Here is a 19,744-nt window from a genome sequence, read left to right as displayed (position 1 = left end):
ATATTGGCTCAAATGCATATCTTTACCAAGGGCTTCTCTCTACAATGACTGAAGACAAAAGATATATTTATACATTGGGTTTCCTATTTAGCCTAGATCCATAAGGGCGTCTGTTCTTTTTCTTTCTTTTTGGAGGCAATCAAATTTGTCATACAGCTACTAAGTATCTGAGGTTAGATTTGAAACTCAGCTCCTCCTGACTCAAGGGCCAGGATTCTATGTATTGAGTCATCTCCCTGTCCCAAGGATTCTACTCTAAAATAATACAATTATCATTGGTGTAGCTAATGGTTTTCACTCTAGGCAATAACTATTGTATTCTATGGAATGAAAGCTTTGAGAACTGAAAAGAGGAAGTTTTTTGAGAAAAATTACCATTTTAGAAACATACTATAGGATTAAAATGGCAACCTTGTTCTTTACTTTAGAAGTGACCTTTAACCAACCATTATAAGAACCACAAGCCAGAACTGAAACACTGATGAACCAACAAACACTTCAGTCTTCCATAACACGAAGAGAAATAATCAGCTTTCCCCGTATGGAAGAGGCATTCCCTACTGATCTAATCATATGTTAGATCACACATTACAGAATACTGTTGATGGACTATGCTCTCTAAGCAGGATGGGAAATGCCTCATAACTCAAGGCTGCAGTTGCTATCAGCAAACATATTCCTTAGCCCCTATTAAATTTCTTTTCCTTTCAGGCCTCTAGTTCTTGGGTCTTGGCTGAGAGACTGTCCAACAGCCCAGATCACAGCACCCTATCACTAGTCCCTCCCAATCATTTCCAATACCTCCCACAACCAAAGTGAATCACTTGTTTAGATCATGTCAGTGGCTTGTAAGAAATCTGACTCTCCTGCTAAGATGAAGAATAATATACAAAATGACTTTTTGCATCTGGATTCTTGTACTGGCATTGATGTCTGAGTCAATAAACACCTATTATGTGTCTACTCTCTGCAAGGCATTGGAGAGAGAGAGAGAGAGAGAGAGAGAGAGAGAGAGAGAGAGAGAGAGAGAGAGAGAGAGAGAGTTTTTCTTTTTTCCTTGCTTCTTCTCTTATGAAACCTTTCTTTGGGATATTTATTAGCAAACAGATAAAAAAGAAAATTAATGCTAAACCATGAGGAAAAGTCTTTTTAGTTTTCTTTTAGTCTTTTTTTGGTCATTTCCTTTATGAAGGAAAAATTATTTTGCTAACTTTCCTTAATAAAAAAGGCTATTTCAAATTACCATTTCTTCTAATTTAAAATCAAGACCATGCTGAGTTATTTGAAGAAAGTGAATATTTGTCCAGATTGTCCAAGTCAAATGTCTGAATGTCTAGACAGAAGGAAAGCATATTTTAAATAATACTATACTTATATTTACAATACAATAGGATCAATGTCAGGAAAATGTAATAAGACATTTGTACCAAAATTTTTACATCCTACTTCCATGAAAGCTGTGTTTCTGCCTTTATTTCATCTGCTATGGTATCATATATAAAGGGTGAATAGGAAATTCCAAAAATTCCTTATGATAGTACCCATGAAAAAATGCAACTTGATATATGTGGGGGGAGGTCATTTAAAAAACTGTCAGGCTCATTCATATCTAAACATGCAAAGATTACTTTTAACTTAAATTTTGAACTTCATTGTGTTTAAAATTAAAAATACTTTTGCATTTGGGTAGTTTTTGTGTTCTCCTAAAGCATGATTTTTTCCCTTTAAAACCTTATGGCCCCATGCTTTGGGACTCATTGTATCTCTTTACAATTATAATTCTTCACTTCTGATATCCACTGCTATCCATACTCCAGTGTCACTTGCCCTTAGCATTCTTATATTCAAATACAGTGTCACCCTTCAACTTTCTGATTTTGTTCTCATGGCTTATCCTGATTTGATCTGCCCACCAGGAATTTTGACCGCTTCAGATCATTTCCAACATATATCACTTCCTTTCGGTCAAGAACTTTACTCAAGGGACCTGGAAAAGTTCTGCAAACACTTTGCTGAGTGTATAAGCAATGAAATAACAGACACTAAATATCATCTCTTAATAGTAGAAAAGGTCCCCTACTCCCCATTAGTCTGTCCTTATGTCATCATTAATGAAAGATTATGCATCACTTACAGTCTATATCCCAGATCAGTTTCTCTATGGGCTCAGTCCCTAAAAGGTAAGGGATATTTTAGATTGAATTAAAGTATCCAGACAGATCACAAGAAGACTTTTAAGAATGTTTTCCCATAGTGCTTTTGAAATATAAAATAATGCATATACCCAAACCTCCTCTCAATATTATGGTTTGTATTTCTGTTTTAATCAAGAAAAAAAATATAAACTGAAACAAATATTGACACCTGGTCTTAACAGTTGAGAGGATACTACATATATTGCAACCACAAAGGTAACCACTTCCAAAGTGTGCTGCACTGCAGTGATTCATTAGACTTCAAGGATAAAGACTATCCCAAAGTCCATATAGTGATAACTATGAAAGTTCAAAAACTTCCATAATTATATTTGAGAGGCAGGCAAGTGGTAGGTAAGTCTGAAGTTAGGAAAATCTAAGCTCAAATACAACCTCAAATATTTGCATGACTCTGGCCATGTCACTTGACTTCTGTTGGCCTCAATTTCCTCAACTGTAAAATGGGGATAATATTAACACCTATCTTCAAATGAAATGATAATTATAAAGTGCTCAGTACAGCTTCTTGATAAATGATTATTTCCTTCCTTTCTTCCTTCCATTAATCTGTATTTTCTCTAGATGTTTCCAAAACAATTAACATCCCTAAAGTCAATAAAGCCAGTACAATACAGAGACAAACAAATTTTCTGACTTCAAAATGTTTTTAAACTGTGAGAGGAGATCAAGATCAAAATACCTTCTTTTAATCAATTCTGGAAGAAATTCTCCATAAAGATCAGACAACCTGAAAAGCATTTAGGCATGTTTCCCGATCTACTTGAAGGATGGAGAAAATATGATGAGAAAAATTGAATAGGTAAACTAAGGACTATAAAGCACTTGTCATTCTTTTCTGAAATTCCTTTAATGAGTTAAAAGCGTATTGGGAGCAGAGGAGTAATGGGAAAGAGAGGGAGAAGGTGAGGGAAGAGAGGGGAGGGAAGAGAGGAAGTTTTATGAAGAATTTTTCTTCCAGCCTCTCTTATTTGTTCTTCTCAAAGAGTCATTTCAAATAAATATTTTTAAAGGAAAAAAGGAAAAAGGACAGAAACAATCAGCAAAACCAATCAATAGATTGAAAAAGTCTAAAAACATCTACAATGTACCATACCCAGAGCATCCCAACTCAAGAAAGGACTGAGATTGAAGTGTCTCCCCATATCTCTTCTTGGGAGTCATGCTTGATCTTTTTAATTTTTTGATTATTTTAATTTGTTGTCATTTGTATTGTCATAATCATTCTACATATTCTTTTCTAAGTTCTACTTCACTCTGCATAAATTTATATAAATCTCCCCATATTTTTCTGTCTTCACCATATTTATCCTCTCTTACAGCAAAGTAAATCCATTGTTTTATGAATCATAACTTGCTTAGAAATTCCCTCAATCGATGAAACACAGGTCTTGTAGGTTCAAAACCAGGGCACTTTCAATTACAAGCAAACTGATGATTTTAATTAGGATGATTTAACCCTTCCTAATGTATGCTCAGACAGACAAATTTGTTGATTTATAACAGAAGATGGCCAGGGGCCTTGGGAAAAATTTAGTTTTTGTATCTTTGGAAGAGTCATTTGAAGAGGCATACCTAAGACAGATAGGTTTTGGATTAAGAAGTTTTGATGTTGGGGTGGAAAGATCCCCTAAAACATTCAGCTTTTTAAAACACTAAAATATTCAGAACAAGAAAAAATATCATTTGGCTTTATAAGTCTACTCCTGTTTTCTCAAAGTCTCTTTCTCCAGAAATTCAATTCTCTTTCTCCAGAAAGAAATCTAGATATCTCTTGAACTTATTTATGCTCTTCTCCAATTGCCTTGCCTGGTAATTCATCCCATATGTTTATTATCTTTTTCATGAAATGTTCCCTTGCCCTGTGCAGAAAAGAGACAAAGGCCTCTCTTCAAGCTGACATCTGGCTGTCTCTTCCACAAAGTTTAAGATTCCCAATGCTTCTCTTGGGCATTCAACATATACTAAGCTGCTAGAGCTACTGCTGCAATGTCCTTCTTATATCCCCAAGGAGAAATCCACAACCAAGAGTTCAGAGCATCTTACTCCATAAATAAGAGACTCATTAAAACATTATCTAGACTGTCACTTTAAAAAAAGAAACTGACACTTTTAATGATTCCATGGAAGATACCCTATCTATTCTTTTAAAATATTTTGTTTCCTTTAGCTGAGTTTTTACTATCAGAGCTATGATTTCCATAGTAGAGGTCAGACCTTTCTCTATGACTTACAGTCTTAGAACTGAGAGTTTAAGTGATTGATCCAAGGTCAAGAGTAAGTATGTATCAAAGGTGGAATTTGAACCCAGATTCTGCTAACTTTGAAGTCAGCTCTTGATTCACTGCACCAACCCCTGACTCCTGGAAGTCAATCATAAAGAATTTTACCAAGGTTCACATGTGAACAGGTGCATTTGTAAGTAATAACAGTCCATCCTTTAGAGCTTTTCTCCTGAGATTCCTTTATGGTATGGAAGTGATGCTGGATTCCATAAGACTAGGTCTAGAAAACGGTGTCAGCAAGAAACCAACCTTAGCTACTTTGAAAAGATTCACCACCAGAAAATCTCGTTGGTCACATAAGTGTGTGTGTGTGTGTGTGTGTGTGTGTGTGTGTGAGAGAGAGAGAGAGAGAGAGAGAGAGAGAAAAAGAGAGAGAGAGCACATGTGTATGTAAAGATGGGGGAAGGAGAGAAAAGAGAGGTGGGAGACATGAAAGCAGAAGCTGAGGCCAAAAACATGCCTGCATACAAATCTTATTGTCTGATCCTTTTATCATTTGAGTCTAATGTGGTCATTTTTCCCTATTTAAAAAAAAAACTTCAAAGACCTCCAGTTTGGAAGTCAGACATCTTAATTCTTTGGACAGATCTATGACTGTTTCTTTATGTTTTCTCCTTATCTTGAACACCTGACATGTGTGTAACTCTATTCCATCTACAAAATGGAAGTTTTTCTTTTCCTATTGGTCTTTGTTGTGAGTTTTGAAACAATGTCATTTAATCTATAATCACTAGTTGATTAACTGGGTTTATTTTTAACTTCATGAACCTCAATTTATCTCTTTTTTCTTTTAGTGGTAAAGTGTCACGAAAGTGATTCTCCATCCAAAAAAGTAAAAAGAAAAAGGAAATCAATTAAATAAAGTCATTGAGATAGTTTCATGACATATAACAGAAAAGGTGGGAAAAAAGACCTTTGAAAAGGTGAGCCAAAACAATGCCATATATTCAAACTTTCCCCCGTTTTAAGAGAGCAGAAAGACAAAAGGAAGGTCTCTACAACTTGTTATCAAGGATAGGGCCAGCCAAAAATAATGTAAATACATTAAAACTCTCCCCATCAAATCATTGTGAACAAATTTTAAATTATAAAGTATTGTTTTTTTCTCTTAAATATATTATAATTTCCATCTCTAACATCATGGATCAATTCCCTTTCAAATTATTGCCCATGGTCAGTTTCCAGAAGCTGTAGAGTTGTCTATCTAAATTACTCTGATGCTATAAAAATCCCCATTACCAGAATATAGTGGTTTGAAGAATTCACATTAAGTGACACAGTCAAGCAAAATCCTCTGTTGACTCTCATGCAGCATGCACACATGCACCCCTTCATTCCATTTTCAGAATACACGAAGCTGAGGGGATATAGATGAACAAAGGAGGAAGAAAAAAGCTGATTTCTTTTTTTTAAAAAAAACTATGTGAAATTCTGATTTATTAATGATAAGCCCTTACCCCTTCAAAAACAAGTCTCCCTCAAATTCATTACAAATTATTACAGATATAATATATCACATTAGGCAAAAATACTTCCCTCTTCCAGCCTTTCTGAAACTGAGGGAGAGAAGAAATTTTGTTCCAATGTCTTTCCTTTTTCAAATCATTCAAATTTCTTACCAGCTATATCTGACAAGTAACTCAACTACTCTTAGTCTCAGTTTCTTCATCTTTTAAATGCAAATAATAATAGCATCTACTACACAAGACTGTTGAGAAAATTAAATGGATTAATATATATATATATATAAAGTACTTTCTTAAAGTAATTTTTAAAAAATAAATGATAAAAACTCTCAAATTCTCAATCTGACATTTAGACTCTTCATTTTGATATAATAAAAAGACTGTGACCCTGGAGTCAGAAGATGGATTCAAATCCCACCTCTTACACTTCCTATGTGCCTTTGAGTGTGACTTCACTTCTTTGGTTTTCTCATCTATGAAATGTGTGGCTTAGACCAGAATGTGGCCTATCCAGCTCTAGATAGGTAACTCTATTATGCTAAGTTGATCTGACCCTACTGATCCAATTTCCCACTCATCATGAACTTTCTGCTCTCATCAAGTTAATCTTTTTTTTTACTATTCCATAAAGTCACTATTCTATTCATTCCTAGCCATCTTTCTTGAGAAATAAAATTTTAAAACAGTGTAGAGGTTCATAGAGAACCTGGAAACCCTGAATACTAGATATAAGGAAGGATATCAGTTCAAATATATGTCTTGTTCAACAGGGATATTTATCACTATTCTTCAACACTAAAACAAGACAACTATTTTCATTACCTCAGAAGCTTCCAACAATCTACAAATAATGTGGGAAGGGAGATGGGAATGACTAAAGTTATGTCATCCCATGTTTGCTTACCAAAATATAGCATGAATCACATTTCACCCCAATAGAACAACAATCTGAACCATATGATTACCTTATATAAATCAAATAATCTCTTAATGTTTTTTGTTCCCTTGTACCTTTAAAACAAAAAGATAGGATGGGAAGAACTCTTTGGGTCTCAGAGTCCTCATCTATAAAATAAAAGTGATTGATCATATGATCACTAAGATCCCTTCCAGATCAAAATTCTGTGAGTCTAACTACATGATTTATTATATATTTAAATTTTGTAAGCTCTCTCACCCAGAAAGAGTCAAGGAAAATTTTGTTCAATAACAACTAACTGGAATGGTGTGATACATATCTAGCAAAAATTCCCTGGCTTGATGTGCCAAGGAAGTCAACAAAACAAAATAAAACACACAAAAACCCTCATCACCTTATACTCCAAAATGTTTTTAGCAGCATTTTCTGTGATAGCTAAGAATTGGTAACAAAGCAGATGCCCATCAACTAGAAAATGGTTTTAAAAATTGTGGTACATGAATGTAATGAACTGTGCTGTAATAAATGAAGTATGTCATGAATACAAAGAAGCATGGAAAGAGCAAAGCCAAGAAAATAATATACACAGTAACTACAGCAATGTATATGGAAAGAACAATGATACTAAGAAATAAAAAATAAATCTAACAAAATTATAAAGATCAAACAGAATTCAAACGAATACATATAAGAAGAGATCCTTAACCTATTCCTTCATGAAGATAGAAGGTTTGTAAGTGTGGCACATTCAACATTTTTTCAATGTGTTGAATTCTTTTTTCTCCCTTAAAAAATACTGTCATATGGGTTGACTCTTGGTGAAGGGAAGTAGAGGGGATAGGAATCCTATTATGATTTAAGAAATAGAATATAGGGGCGGCTAGGTGGCGTAGTGCATAAAGTATCGGCCTTAGGGTCAGGAGTACCTGGGTTCAAATCCGGTCTCAGATACTTAATAATTACCTAGCTGTGTGGCCTTGGGCAAGCCACTTAACCCCATTTGCCTTGCAAAAACCTAAAAAAAAAGAAATAGAATATAATCAATATCAATAACAGAGTCATTAGACTCTGCTCATATAAAACACACTCAAGAAAAATGTTAACTTTCTAAAGTCAATTTGACATAGTCTACGAGATTTCCAATAGAAAGTGATAACCTTTGAAGAAAAGAACACCAATATGACTGAAACATGCAAGTGGTTTGTGAAAACAAGACATACTTGAAAATGGGCAAAAGCTAGTTACTGTTTTTCTTCTAATGTAAGTGTGTGAATATTCAATTCATCATTGAGAAGATGAAAAGACCATTGGCAATTTATAATAAAAATTTTATGTATATTTATATTTATATAAATTTTTTTATATAAAACTTCATTTATCCATAAATTTGTGTCATTAGTTTTGCTTAACTTTCTTTTTAAAATAAATCTAGAATGGGAAAGGATCAAGTTCAGCCTTAATGACACATTTAAATTATATTTATATATAGGGTCAAGTTTTCATAATGTTCATATCTTAAATGAAAACAAAAAGGGTTTTTTTTTAATTTAGAACATGTGTTGAAGGAAATGGGAATCTTTTTCTTGACCTGCTTCAGGTAAAAAAAATGTCCACACTGGTCCGAGATTGCAGAAACCAAACATTATACTGATTTCTGATAGCCAACCATCAAATTCTAAACATAAGTTAACAATTCATACTTTCATACACATAAACAAAAAACTTCCAAACTATTACGGTACTTTTAAAATAATAACAATAATAATAATAATATGCTTTACATTTGTCTAGTACTTTATCATATTTATTCTATTTTTCTTTTGTGTTTTTTCCTTTGTTTTTGTTTTGTTTTAAGATTGCATCTCCAGGGGTAGCTAGGTGGCACAGTGGATAAAGCATTGACCCTGGAGTCAGGAAGAACTGAGTTCAAATCCAAACTCAGACACTTAATGATGTCACTGTGTGACCTTGGGCTAGTTACTTAACTCTACTACCTTGAAAAACCAAAAAAAAAATATTGTATCTCCATCTTATCCAAGCTGGAAATGTAACCACACAAGGGACCTATCCCTTTGACATGCATATCTTTGACATGCCCTGTTTCCCACATGGGTATATTTGTCCCTCTTTAGGCAACCTGTGCCCCCACCCTGTATACACTCTATGGTACATGCCATCTTGGTGCCAGATTTAGAACAGATACTAAGCCCTCCTGCAGCTCAAAACTCAAACAATTCAGTAGCCTTGTCTCCTCAATAACAGGGATTATGAATGAGTGCTACCATACATCCATAAGGAAGGAAATAAACATTTATCAAGAACCTATGCTGAGAACTTTATAATTATCATTTCATTTGATCTACAAAATCTACAAAAAAAATAGGTTTAAAGCATTATCATCCATATTATTTCAGGGAATTCTAAGCACAACCTTGGTGATAGGATCAGGGTAAGTATCTCCATTCCTCAGATAAGAAAACAGATGAAAAGAGGTTAGTGGGTTTGAGTTCTGATTCTGACACTTACTAGAATTATTATAATTATAATAATGATCAGAAGAATTGACATTTATATGGTGTGCAAATTTGCAAAACAGTGTATGTGTGTGCAAAAATCTTACCTATAAATATGTGTATTTATATTTATGTGCTTTTACATATGTGTATGTGTGTATATATATGTATTTTTTCAACTATGTGTGGATGTATGTACTGGGCAAGTCAAATAACTTGAAATTCAGTTGTATTTACATGTTTATATGTATGTGGGTAAAACAGAAGTTTTATTCATAGATGTGTATAGATGCATAAAACATAATCAAATGTAGAGCTTCAGTTGTATATTATATATGCATAGATAAGTGTAATTAATATAATAAAATAATATAAAATACCATATATGATAAATACATATTATATATATATATATATATATATATATATATATATATATATATATATATATATAGTTCAGGATTACAAAGAGCTCCAAGGCACCAAGTGTATAACACCCTTTTTTGTCCATTCTCCTTTTGATATGTAACTTTTTACTGCTTTCTTCTATTAACCAAATATCAGCTATTCCTTCTAGGGATAGATGACATTCTTTATACACCTACTATGCTAAGTCCTTTACAAATATTATTTGATAATGAGTAGTTCTTCTACTTTGGGCTTTACTGTTCTATCACTAATAAATTGTCTCATTTCCTTCCTCCAGTCTTTCTGAGCTCCCCAGAGATTCAACAGGAAACCAAAAGACGTGTTGCTAACTTGAAGCTGTATCTCCCATGTGGCCTTAATAAAAGAGAACAGAATACATCAGAATAGAGATCTGTCCAGTGTAAGCCCTCACCACTTAACATGAAAGTTCTGCCTCTTTTCTTCCCTGGTGCATCACTGAAAAGGCTATTCCTTTCAAACAGAAAGAAAACCTTCATTAAAATAGACCGTGTTAGCTTCAGCAGGTTATAAGAAAACTCTATTCCAACTTTGTGACTAAAGCTGACAGCATTTTCCAAATCTTCTGGCCACTTTCTCCAATTTCTATTTGTTTTATTTCTCTCTAAGTCTGGGGAAAAAATCTCTTTTGCTTATTTTCATCTTGAAGATGCAAATAATATCTGATCTCATCAGTCCCCTTGAGTTCAATTATCATCTCTATGTAGATAGTTCCCAGATCTATATTTCCTATTCTAGTTTCTCTCCTAAACTGTAGTCCTATATCTCCAAACTACATCTTGGATTTTTCAAACTGGATGTCACATAGGTATCTGAAAATCAATGTGTCCAAAAATGAATTCATCTCCCTTCCACCAAGAAACCCTATCCTCTTCTGATCTGATCTATCACTGTCCAGAGCACCATCATACTCCCAGTCACTGAGACCCCCAAACCCCTGAGTCCCTTTTCTGTGGCTATCTGTCTATCTATCTAACTGTGTCTATATCTGTCTCTGTTTCTCTCTCTTTCTCTCTGTCTCTGTCTCCATACATACATAGAGACAGTGATAGAAATATATTTGCCTAATTCTTACATGTTGTCTTACCCATTAAAATGTATACTCCTTAAGGGCAGAGCCTTATTTTGCCTGTATTGTAATAAATGTCAGCATTTAACATAGTGCTTGTCGCACAAGCATTTAATAAATATTTGTTGACTATGTGATTTTATTTCAATAGAGGGTGGTTATTTTGAGCTTCACATTAAAACTGCCCTTCACATCTAGTACATAAAATCTATTAAAGTTATAGAACTACAAATCTCCAAGATGGAGAAAATTTGAGAGGTTATCTAATCTAAACTGTATTAATTCCACAATATCCCAACATCTGTATTAAAAGTTTCATTTGAATCAGGCTCCTTTAAAAAGGAGCAATGGCATTTTACTTCAAAGCAGAGAAAATAAATGCCGATTGAACAAAACTTCTCCTAAGAGGCAGTTAAGTAGAACAGTGGATAGAGGATTGCACTTAGAGTTAGGAAGCCTGGAGTTTAAATGTTGCCTCAGGTATTTACTAGCTGTGTGTCCTTGGATAAATCAACTAGCCTCTCCCAGCTTCACTATTTCCCAAGGTTGTCCAAATAAGATTATATTTGTAAAGCACTTTGCAAATCTTAAAATATGCATGATATTATATACTACAGTATATAATATATCTGGCATCAAGGTGGCAAAAAGAATAGAGCCCTAGACCTGTATTCAAGAAGAGGCAAGTTCAAATCTGATCTCAAACATTAACAGTATGACACCCTGGGCAAGTCATTTAATCCCATTTGCTTCAGTTTCCTCACCTGTAAAAGGAACTGGAGAACATCAGTATCTTTGCCAACAAAATCTAAATGAATCACAAGGAACTGAATAAAACTGGAAAAGAACTGAACAGCAGAAACAAAATATAACATAGTATCATATAAAGTAGAACAAGAATGAAAATGTGTATGATCTATCTCTGAGAAAGGTCCGATTGCCAATATAAAAATAAAATTATCTAAAACCAAAGTCATTCCACAGGAGGTATGTGGTCAAAGGACATGAACAAACAATGCTTAAAAAAAGATTTATGAACTATTAACAATAATATGAAATACTGCTCCAGATCACTAATAATAAAGACAAATATAAATTAAAACAGCTCTGAGGTTTCACCTCACTCTCAGCAAACTGGCCCATAGACAATAAGTGTCTGCAGCAAAATTTGAACTTAGGTCTTTTGTGATTCTAAGTTGGCTACTTTACAAAGAAATCTCTGGTTGCTTTACAAAGAAATCTCTGAGTTCATGGACAATAAACTCCACTATTTGTGCCTCAGGTTCTTCTTCTGAAGAATGAGAATAATATACTTCTTTTGAATTTTTATAAAAATAAAGTTAAGTCATTGTGTAATATTTTGAAAATAAAAATGTTTTACAATAATAAAATAAAAATCATCCTAGAGCTTTATGATTCTCATAGCAGTTGTGTGCCTTTTAATTCATAATAATAAATAATCCTACTTGCCATATGTATTAAGTACAAATAAAATAACAGATACAAAGCACTGTAGGTATTAAGCAAAATACAATAATATCTTTCTTTTGTGCTATACTCAAACTTAAATCACTTCTTAAGCAAATCACTTAACTTGGACTTAGTCTCCTCACCAGACAAACTGGTCTCCATGACCTCTGAGAACTCAAGTCCATTTTTGCCTGTTATACACATTTTGTTTAATGTATGTCCAAAGGCCTCTGAATGACTATTATTTTTTAAATAAATTCATCTTTAAATAAAATTGGCTACTGTTGTTTTCCTTCTAAATAATCAAAAATTTGAACAATGTGAATAAATTTGATCAAACAAAGATTACATAGAAGTGTTTGTGAGTTCTTAAAAATAAGGTCAAGTTCTGGTTGGAAAGACTTGGATTGCAGACCTGCCTGTTATCCAAAAAGTAATACAGTTAAATGTGGAGCAACTTCTTAGAGACTTGGCCAATAAATGATGGAGATGATAAGAATGAGGAAGAGGAAGAGGAGGATTTTGCCACAGGAATCTAAAGATCCCTTACTATTCTGTAGAAGGAGTATAATCTGTTGCATGAAAGGTAAATGACATTCTAAACCTTTTAATGGCCTGAAAAGTACAGTTGACGTACCTTTCTCCCCCAAATCCATTTTCTCATACTGTACTTGAATTTGGAGAATAGAAAGTAAACCAAAGCAAATGACTTACATAATACTCATTTATTTTTTGTTTGTTTACTTGTTTAATTCTCTGCCATCAGGTAAGGCAAAGCCCTCTTTCTTTTTCACTCAGCAGTTACAGGTTATCTGCTTCCTTTTTAAATACCAATTTGGCATAGGTCACCATACAATGCATTAAAAATTCTCTTTCCTGTCTTTATAGAATATCATTAGCTATTCATCTTGATTTTTTTCTCTCATGAAATTTTTTTATGAATAATTTTAGCATTCATATTTTAAAAATTTCAGTTCCTGGGTGGCTAGGTGGCACAGGGGATAAAGCACCTGCCCTGGAGTCAGGAGTACCTGGGTTCAAATCCGGTCTCAGACACTTAATAAGTACCTAGCTGTGTGGCCTTGGGCAAGCCACTTAACCCCATTTGCCTTGCCAAAGAAAAAAAAACCTAAAAAAAATTTCATTTCCAAGTTCTCTCCCTTCTTCCCTTCCCCTCTCATTGAGAAGAAAAGCAATTAAATATAGATTATGCATGTGCAATCATGCAAAACATATTTTCATATCAGTAATGTTGTGAAAGAAAATAGACAAAAACCCACAAAAAATAAAGAGGAAAATAGTATTCTTCAGTTTGCAAGTAGATTCCATCAGTTCTATCTCTTGAAATGGATAAAATTTTTCATCATGAGTCCTTGAAATTATCTTGGACCATTGTATTATTTAGAATAGCTAAATCTTTCACAGTTGATCGTTGTACAATATTGCTGTTACTGTGTACAGTGTTCTGGTTCTTCATCAGTTACTTTGTATCAGTTCATGTACGATTTTCCAGGTTTTTCAGAAATCATCCTGCTTTTCATCTTATAGTATAATAAAGTGCTCCATTGCTTTTCATTTTATAGTATAATAAAGTGCTCCATTACAATCATATATGATAGTTTATTCAGCCATTCTCCACTGGATAGACATCCCCTCATTCTATAATTCTTTGCCACCATGAAAAAAGAACTATTATAAATTCTTTTATATAAAAATGTTTTTTCTCATTTTTTGAAATCTCCTTGGGATATAACACTAATAGTCATATTTCTGGATCAAAGGGTATGCAAAATTTCATAGTTCATTTTATATGAAATTATTTTAAAATAACATTAAAATATGGTAACTGCTTTACAGTTTTGAGTTTGCTATATAATACAATGTATACAGCTCTGGATCTGGAGTCAATAAGCCCTGAATTCAAATCTAGTCTCAGATACTTACAAGCTATGCAAATCATTTAACCTCTGACTGCTTCAATTTCCTCATCTGTGTAATGGAAATAATAGCACTTATTTCTCAAGGTTATTGAAACTCAAATGAATTTGTAAAGCACTTTACAAGCCTTAAGATGGTATCTACATGCTGACCATCATTATTATACTACATTTAAAACTGTACAATTTGCTATACTAATTACTATGCAGTAGACAGATCTTAGAACTTTATATTATGATAGAAATGACCAAATGCAATAAAAAAAATCAAGAATTTGCAATTGATCTGATTTCATAACCAATGAGTTACTTTTTCCCTAACATGTCATGACTTTCACATTCTTGCCTGCTGAGCAGAAATTTCTAAGAAAATGTAACACTCATATTTAGATTTTTCAAAAATTCTCAATGGTCTACCTAGAGACCAAAATAACAAGGCTGAAGTCTAGATTCAATCTCTCAGCCTCTATATGCCTTTGGTGCATGATAGCACTGAAATAACCTCACACTAAATCAAACTTTCTACAAACATGTACTTAGCAGCAAATCACTACTTTCCCAGCAACCCTTTAAAAGTTCATTATTACTGCTTTTTCCCTGAAAGAATCGACATGTCTGAATGAACAATGAAATCCAATCCTACCACTTTACTGCTCCCACCTATAAAGATGCTAATTTCATATTAGTAAACAGAATCTGAACATTTTCCCCTCAACCTACACTAGGCTTTGCTAAGTGATGTTGATACACAATGAGCTCATGGAACAGGAAAGTTAGTAGGAAACTTATCCTTTTTGAAAACCAACTTGAGCAAACCCAAGGAGAGTGAATTTTAGGTTCAATATAAAATGACACATTGGTAGCACTAGAGAGTAAGAGGGGGAAAAAATAGGGACAGGATAGTGTGAATTACTCTATCACAGGATTTCCCTATCTGCAGCATTCCTCCTATTTCTATCTCAAAGCTTTCTAGCATCTGGAAAACTGCCAAGAATGTGAAAGTCTGCTGAACTCTGTCACAGTTTTGTGAAGTTGGCAAATGTCCACAAAGGCTTAGGCCAGACCACCAAACTCATCTGAGCTCTGAACCAAACACCCTAGAAGGGAAAAGTTTAAACCTGGTTGATGGGGAAGCACCCAAAAAAACTAAACAAACAGCTTTGACTGGACATAAGAACACTATAAGCTCTTAAATCTTCTCTACACTGAGAACAGAAAAAAGGCTTCCATACCAGAGGGGTATATAAAAAAAAAATTCTACTTCAGCAGTACCAGAGTAATTGTGAGTATTCTCTGTCTGATGTATTTTCTTGACCTCTTAAGGAAAAAAAAAAACTCTCAACAGCACAGGAAGAAAACTACTTCTTTAACCCCCTGATGACAGAAACAAATTGTTGTGCAGCTCTGGGAAGAGATTTGTCACAAATGTGCAAACCAGATCCCCCATCCTGGAAATTGTGCAGAACTACAGTTCTACATTTTCAATGAATACCATTGTTATTCTCTAATAACACTAGAGATTTTTGAAATACAAGGCTCTCTGCTGACATTTAACAGGTATGTTTTTATAGTGACCACCCCCCCAAAGAAATTTGGGGTTTTGATTTTAAGTATTATCATTATAATTTACAATTATTCTTAGCTAGCCAGTAAGTATTTTTTAAAAATACTATTCCAGATTACCTTAAATGCCTGGCTCACTATTAGGCTAAGGTTGAAAACAGTCTACCCCAAATGCTTAAAACAATTATCAGTAGCAAGTTAATGACTAAAATAAGGCCTGCTGCCACTTATAAAAATGCTAATTTTACACAAAATGAACTGTTCCCCTGTGTGACCTTGGATGGATCATGAAATCCAACAGCAAGCATTTAATAAGCATTTACTGTGTATTGGACCTTATGCTGAACATTAGATAGACTAAGAAGGGTAAAAACAGTCTTTATCTACAATGAAAGCTTACATTCTAATGGGAAGGAATCATGTAAATAAATAGATATGTTTAAGAAACACCAAATTTATGGAATCTAAGTCCAGAAGAACAGTGTGGTAGCGAGAGGACCAGGAAAAGCCTCCTCCAGGAGGTGACATTTCAAATGAGTCATGAAGGAAAGTCAGAGAATTCTAAGAGACACAGGTTAAGAGGAAAGAATATTCCCTTAAGCTCTTCACCTTTCTGGTTCTCATTTTCTCCAACCATAAAATGAGGAGGATTGGACTAGATAAGAGAAGGTAGACCTCAAAGGTTCTTCTGTCTCAAAACAGAAACTCCTCTTCCTATTCCAGGGAAACATACTACTTATAAGTGAAAAAAAAAATCAGGCTTTCAATAAAGGTTTTTAATCGGGGGTACATTAGCTTGTTTTTTAAAATATTTTTATAATTATGCTTTAATATAATTGGTTTCCTTTTATGCATTTTATTTTATAGGCAACTTGGTGGCATAGTGGAATCAGGAAGACTCTTCATGAATTCAAATCTGATCTCAGATACATTTTAGCTGTGTGACCCTGGACAAGTCACTTAATCCCATTTGCTCCAATGAGCTGAAAAAGGAAATGGCAAACCATTCCTGTATGCTTACCAAGAAAACCCCAGACAGGGTCATTAAGAGAACTGAACAAAAAATAGAACTGAAAAACAACTGAACAACATATTATTTTGTGGATTTACAAAAATTGCTCTGAAGTATCCATTGGCTTTACCCAAAGCCTGTCATCACACCCCCAAAAAAGTTAAGAACCTCTGGCACAAAGAGAAAAGAAGAGGGACCAGGATAGCATTGTGGGGATAGCATTGTGGGATACAAGCATGATCTTCATGATGAATTCAGAAATAGCAAAGCAAGGAATTCCACAGATAGCAAAAGAACCAGGAGAGACCAAAACATCTGGTGAGAAAAAATATCCAGGAGAAGAAGATGAGCAATACTAACAAAGACTGTAGAGGTCAAGTAGAAAAAACCCTGAGAAAATACCATTGGACTGGGCAATTAAGAGATCTTCCGGTGACTTTGGAAAGAGCATTCAGGACAGGGAGCATTCTGAGACAGTGATATATTGGATAGTAAGATTATACCAAGGACCAGTCAAAGGCAAGTGACTTTCCAAAAGAAGAACAGATATATATTGCATTTAAAGGCATAAGCAAATTACCTGCAGCCAGAAGTTTTGGCAAAGTTTCTACTTAGGAAAAAAAAAAACAAATTATATTCACCAAAATTAAACTACGTATTAGCAGGACAATAGCAAGAAAAAAATTTTTTATATATGGATGCGTATCTCCATCTACACATACATACACCACATACACACACACACACACACACAGAAAACAAACACATAACACACCATACAATTTTCTGCTCAGTGAAATCATTATTGTTGTTCAGTTGTTTTTCAATCATATCCAGCTCTTTGTGACCACTTTTGAACTTTTTTTGACAGATACTAGAGTGGGTTTGTGGTAAGGAAAATGAAGTAATCAGAGAAAAGTGACTTGCAAGGGGTCACACAGCTAGTAAGTGTCTAAGATAGTCTGCCTGATTCTAGGCCTATAGTTGTAGCCTCTAGGCCACTAGCACATACTAATTATTCTAATGGATAAATCCATTTGGAGCTTCTGTTAGAAAAGTAAACTGAATGTTCCAAGCTTAGAACTCCTTCTAAGACCACAGACTTTCCTCAAATGGCTCCTCTTTCTATCAAAGTCTAAACCTATTGGAAGTTATTAGCAACATTTTCAACTAAAGCGACTTAGTGATGCAATGCATAGAATGCTAGAGCAGGAGACAAAAAATTGAATTTGAATCTGCATTATCTGAAAATTTCTCTGAGCTTAATTCCTGATTCAGACATTTCCTAGCTGTGTGACCCTGGGAAAATCACTTAAACCATGTCTACTTCAGTTTCCTCATCTATAAAATAGAAATAATAATAGCACCAGGGTTATTGTGAAGATCAAGTGAGATTTAATTTCAAAAGTGATTTACAAACTTTAAAACATAATAAAATGCTATTTTTATTAATGTCAAATTTTTTTCATCTTCTCTGGTCAAAGGGGGAAAAACTGATAATTTTGTCTTAGGGGAAATAATTTTTTTATTTTATTCAATGGTTAATAACTACAGTGATTTAAAAAAATTATTTCTGTATCTGGGGTAATCTAGTTCATGTGTGGCTTTATACCAGGTGACCGGGGAGAAGTTATTTTGAGTTGCAACTCTAAATAATGGAGACCTGAGTTTAGAGTTGCAACTCAAAATAACTATTCTCCACAGAGGTCCTCTGATAAAAGCTGTTTATTTTTTTGCTACTCTACAATAATACTGGAAGATTCTGCAGAAACTGAAATTAAAATAGCCTTCTTCAACAGACTCATCCTAAAGGAAATACTTCTATAATACATGACTATCAGTATTTTGTTTCATTTTTATTTGCTGTTCAGTAAAGTTTCTACATTTGGTCAATTGAATATTTGACCAGATAGATAGATAGATAGATAGATAGATAGATAGATAGATAGATAGATATAGATATATATATATATATATATATATACATACACATGTCATCTTCCACATAAGCTTATAGAGGGCAGAAATAATATCATTTTGTCTTTTGTCTACTTTGTCTAGCACCAGGAACATGGTGTGGATTTAATAAATTATTTTTGACAGATTAAGACCATGGCTGAGCTAAACGCAAATCTTTTTTTAAAGTTATTTTGCAAGGCAATAGGGGGTTAAGTGGCTTTCCCAAGGCCACACAGCTAGGTAATTATTAAGTGTCTGAGGCCGGATTTGAACTCAGGTACTCCTGACTCCAGGGCCGGTGATCTATCCACTGCACCACCTAGCCACCCCCTTAAATGCAAATCTTAATGTGCGCCACAATCAAAAAACTCCAACTTTTTTCTTCTTGATATCATCAGTCAACTATTTGTTAGGAAATGTACCAAGTCTGGGGATACTAAGAAAGGTAAAAGACTTTGGAGGATCTAAAAGTTCTAATCATCATCATCAACTGGTTTTCACCAGGAAGAAAAGTAGCTTATATATAAATTTTCCCTAGCTTATATTTTCTCCAGAATGTTGAGAATCTGAGGGTTATTGGGGGAATATCTACATAATTTGTACAAGATGAAGATAATGGAATATTATTGTTCCATAAGAAATAACGAATAGGAATAATTCAGAAAAACTTAGAAAGGCTTGTATGAATTAGTTTTAAATAAAGTAAGCAGAAACATGGTGTCAATTTACACAATGACCACAATTATAGAAAGTGAAATCACCAAAATAATTTCAGAATTCTGATCAAAACAATCATCAATCAACTAATGGTGAAGCTTGCATCTCCTCTCCAGGCAAAGAGGTGATAGGGCCAAAAGAGAAATATATTTTATTTTCCTATTCTTACTTGTT

At 33.9% G+C, this 19,744-nt stretch overlaps 1 protein-coding gene across 1 annotated transcript in view; it reads right to left on the bottom strand.

Annotated features, from left to right (window-relative positions):
• Nucleotides 1-19,744, bottom strand: part of COL25A1 (collagen type XXV alpha 1 chain) — a 551,557-nt gene that overhangs the window by 320,811 nt on the left and 211,002 nt on the right. The gene's annotated exons all lie outside the window — the stretch shown is intronic.

Source organism: Macrotis lagotis, chromosome 3 (assembly GCF_037893015.1).
Source record: "Macrotis lagotis isolate mMagLag1 chromosome 3, bilby.v1.9.chrom.fasta, whole genome shotgun sequence".
Classification (NCBI taxonomy): domain Eukaryota; kingdom Metazoa; phylum Chordata; class Mammalia; order Peramelemorphia; family Peramelidae; genus Macrotis; species Macrotis lagotis.
Note: the sequence above shows the minus strand (reverse complement) of the source record. Positions and strands in the feature narration are given on the sequence as shown.